Below are 5,113 nucleotides of genomic sequence, written 5' to 3'. Positions count from 1 at the left end.
TGTACAAAATCTTACACAAAGTTTTGCACTGTGCTAAATTTTTAAATGTAAGAAAATGAGTTATCAGTAAATGCCGAACTTATTTATTTTGGTAAGAAGAATATATCGCTTGTGAATGCCTTATATGCATAACATTTTACGGCGCCCAACGGTGAATTATATTGTCCGTAATGGCAAAAATACAAAAATAATCAGTTGGAAGCATAAAATAAAAAGAAAATTTGTCGGATTTGGTGGAATATCGATTATTATTCACTCGTGATCAAAGATAAAATATATTTTCACGAGTGCCTAAAAATATCACTCGTAAAATAAAATCGATATTCCACCAAATCCAATATATAACCTTTATATATTGTTTACACCATTGTGTGCACCGATGTATTATTCATAAGCGTAAGATCTTTTCAAATTTAATGTTCATGTTTAATGTATTATAATTAAACATGTATTATATCATAATATTCAGAACAAATATAATCTTCAGAATTTGTATTGTATTAAAACGTACAGCGCCTTAACAAGACCGATATCGGTAGACATTTATACTCATGGAAAATGTGTCTCAATTTACAATATTTTAAAAAAAAATATATTGCTTCGTACACACAGCCACACCAAGTGCCATATTGTATTACAATATAACCGTAACTAAGAGAACGTGAACACGTCCAATGCTACCTTTTCCCACCTTTCGCTCCGCCATAAGGTGTTCGATTACAATCAACTTATGTTATTACGCAAAACATGGACATTATCTTGCATTGACCACGATTTACCAATTCCAACACAAATCGAAGGTTGAGTATCTGTTCTACTTGTCCACATGGGGTGCATCGGTTTCACACTCAATCCACATACGCGCAGAGAAAGTTCCTATTGAAGCGAGCTGATATTACTCAATGCTACATTTTTATGATAAATAAAATATTAAGAAAATTTTATTTTTACGAGTCTTTCTTCTAAAGTTAAGTTGTCGTCTAATTTCAGGTGTTTAAATTGTTACTTTTATAAGACATTCATGTATTACTGAAAAAAAAATACTTTAAGTTCTCCTCGTGATAATTGTCAACTTTGAGCATGAGCATTCGTGCGTTTATTAGTTAACATGACAAACACGTTTTATACAGGCACTTCCTACGTCATAAAAGCAACCTTTGCGATGACATTCATCCATAACCTGTCCGCATCGGATAGTAAGCACGCAATTTCATTTCCAGCAAATATCTTAAAGGGTATCGAGTTCACTCTTTCTTCTGCTCTAATCGCATCCGCCAAGGGTGAAGAACTTTGTTGGTAACATCTGTCAAATATCCCGTATCGCTGGTGTTGAAAGCGCCAATGAAGGTCGAAACCAAACAAATATACTAATATAAGAGACATTTGGTTGGAAACGCAACAGGGGGTAGAGAGACTGACATTGGGGTTTGATATAACTCATTTTAAATCGGGGATGCACGATTTTGTCAAATATTTATGAATTTATATAAAATGTGTAAAGAACTTATTACACATATATTTCAATATAAATTAAAATAAAAGTTAAGAAGAACATGTGTCGAAAAATGCAAAATAAGCCATATATTTAATTCTGAAATCGAAAATGTCTGCAAAATCGAATTCGCCAGCATGTATATCATGCATGTACGATGTGAATCTAAATTTAGTTTTACGGATCATTTTAATTTCCTGCAACGATATCTATTCATGCGACACACGAACACTAACTCCGATCCTAATAAAAAAACGAATGCTTCGGTACGAAATATCTTCGTCACTATCGGCTCGGGGCGCTAATTTGTCTTTGCTGCATTTTTATGAAATTCGTCTACAATGTATAATTTTTCTTTCCTATTTTGTGTTATTGTAATATATTTTTATTAATATATTACAATTTAACACATATAAAAATCGTGCATGCCCGCTTTAACAGTCTTTATACTTAGCGACAATTGTCAGTTATCCATGATGTGTCATTATGTTTCGTTTCAAATAATAAAGGCGTTGTAGATAACGTACAAGCTGCCACAAAAACATCAAGCTTTTTAGTATTTTGGAAATTTCATTGATTTTATTTTTATCAATTCAAAGATATTTATGTGGGTGTGTGTATACCTTAACAATGAGCAATATGGTTTTGTAAAATCAAGATTAAAGCATAAAACATAGTTAAGACAGTAAAATAATTGACGTCAATTAGTAAGCATTAAACGAATAATGTTAAGCATATTAATGTCAGAGTATAAATACTAGTATCCCAAAGATGATGGCTTACATGTTCTGTGCAAAGTTATGTGCGAAATGGCGTTTCAATGTTCATATCATGCGAAGATATTTAAACGATATAGAACCTACAGCGCCGTGCGTCGTATTATATAATTTCAATGTCATACTATTTTACCTCATCATGATAATTATCAAGATGATTGATGTTACATCTTTCACTATATGTCTGTAATACTATATATGAGAATTAATTGCATATAAGTTTTCAAGTCAACAATTGATTTCGCAATAACTTATCAGCCCGTCGTTATTTGTTTTGGTTGGTTAGTTGATTAGTTTCGGTAAATCATGAAGATGATGACATATGTATGGCCTTACATTAAAGCCTAAAAGTATATGTTAATTTGCCTGTGGCAATTAGACGGAGTGGATGGCTTGAAAGGTTATTATTTACTTAGCATCGTTAGCTGTACCTAGAATCTTCACTGAGCGTCTTCAGTTGCATGCCTTTAGATATCATGACTTTCTCATTTTCCATATGAAATCCTATAATTCGGAGATATGTTGATAAAAATAGGAATATAAAAAGATAGATAAAAACATTTGAAAAAAGTTGCCTTCTCTCCCTTTTTGTTTACAATTCACAGAATAGCAAAGTTGTAACTTCAATACATTGTTACCAAAGGCAACAAGAACGATTACATCGTCTGATTATTAATTTGGATATTTTGCTAATTACAACGATATCCGCGTATATTATAGCCACGAGCAATATATCCATTAGCACAAAAAACTCAATTACTAGATGCTTCCGGATGCCCATGACCTTATGAATATGGCGGTCGCCTTAAGGTCAAAGATTCGAGACTCTCACAGGCATTTCTTGATAAAGCCGACACGTTAAAATTAGCTGGTTTCATTATAGGATACCGGTTGGTGTTCGCCAACGCCCAGAATAAAGGAAATGAAACGGTAAAAACGATCATCACGCGTTCATTAATATAAGAAACACGGTATTGTCATTATGTCAGTTTGTTTCCAAACCGCCATTCTGATAATCAAATGAATAATTGATAATAAAGTTTAGATGCTCGACGTAGAATGCATCTAACAATCCAGAGACTGCAGTGAACAGGCTTCAACTTCGTGTGATTTCTCTAACACGATCAAATGTGTTCATGTTCTTTTCTAAACTGATTCCTACTCTCAGGTGTTCATATGATATAAAGTATAAAACAGAATAGAATACTCACATTACTAATTGTGAATAATCTCAAAATATACATGATTGTAATCGTTTGCAGGTATGGTTTTATTAGCTCAATATACCACACGTATTATATTTAAATCAAACAAGTTTTAGTATAGTGTCGCACAGCCAATAACATTGTTGTATTTAGATATAAGTACATGTCCTCTCTTAAGAATATGTTCTGTTTATTTGTGCATTTTTGCAGTATAACGCGATAAAATATGTTTGTTCGTTTTATTGAACAACGTCGGTTATGTACTCGAGTTGCTTGTGCTTTTATTTAAAAAATATAAAGCTATACAAAGCACTTATTACTGTAAGTATATTGTTTGGTATAAAACGTAAAACATGTAAAGCAAAAAATACGATGTTGAAAACCTGTGTAATTTAACAGTAAATTAACTTCGACATTGGTCGATACTTGCTTATCATTATTTAAAAAGAACGTACGAACGTACATACCTTTTATTTCTTAGTGATTGTTTCAAAAATGAACCCGATGGTGGTGATGAAATATTGGCATGAATGTGTTGACACTCAACGGACCAATACAATAAATGCTGTAAGTATACTGTAAAAATAGTTTGTATTAATTCATAAAATGGATGAAATAATAATGGTTTGTGCTGATCTTTGTACTACACAAACAGCAATCTGCATGCATTTCCCGAAATATATAAAGTTTAACTTGTTATTAAATACACTCGGCAAAAATTATAACGTACCACGCATAGAACAGAATGGCAATTCTGAATATGAAATGATATTTCATAGAAACGTAAAGCTCTCTCATCTCCACAACCATTTTCTTGTCATGCCATTGTACAGCACATACTGTAATTCATTGGTGTTTTAGTGGGTCGCCCCGTACATTCAAAAGTCGCAAAAATCTCTAGGAGTCAGAAATTTGCTTATTTCTTAAGTATATGAGTTCATTTGTCTTAAAAATGCAAATGTATAGCTTGGAATGCAAACATTAGGAAATAACCATCATGATGTAGAAAGAGATGATCAACTGCAAAAAGTTATTTTAGTTTTTTTTCTGGTTTTAGCACATCAATGTCTGTCCCCAGCAGTGGTTACTGCTGACACCAACATTTTTTTGCGATTTCAGCAAGTAACATAACGCCATATATTGGAGTGATAGAAATTAATGAATGATAATGAATGTTTCAATTTATCATTGTAAATCGCACAGAACAAAGACATTGATGAAATAAGTAACTTTTGATTCCTTCGGGTTTTGGGGAATTTTGAATTGAGAATCGCCACACTTCTCAATACAGTTACGTTATGTTATTGTCAGTTATTGTCAGTTATATAACATGAACAGCTCACTGTCGTGAAGGTGATTGTCCAATCACTTTAGGATATTTACAAACTTGTCCATCATTGGTGCTCTTTAACTTGTCGAATGCCATTCTAATAATATGTCTTGAACAGCGCAGTATACTAGGCTGAAATTAAGGTTTGTCTCATGATGGCATATCTGACTAAATCTAAATGTTGAATTTAACGACGATAAGCATGAACATGAAAATAATTTTCTACAAATTAGGTTATTACTGCCTTAAGTTATTATGCCTTAAATTGTTTTATAATCGATTATGAGTTTTTAATCTTATTGAACCCGAA

Source organism: Dreissena polymorpha, chromosome 2, assembly GCF_020536995.1.
Source record: "Dreissena polymorpha isolate Duluth1 chromosome 2, UMN_Dpol_1.0, whole genome shotgun sequence".
NCBI classification, from domain to species: domain Eukaryota; kingdom Metazoa; phylum Mollusca; class Bivalvia; order Myida; family Dreissenidae; genus Dreissena; species Dreissena polymorpha.
This window is presented reverse-complemented; position numbering follows the sequence as displayed.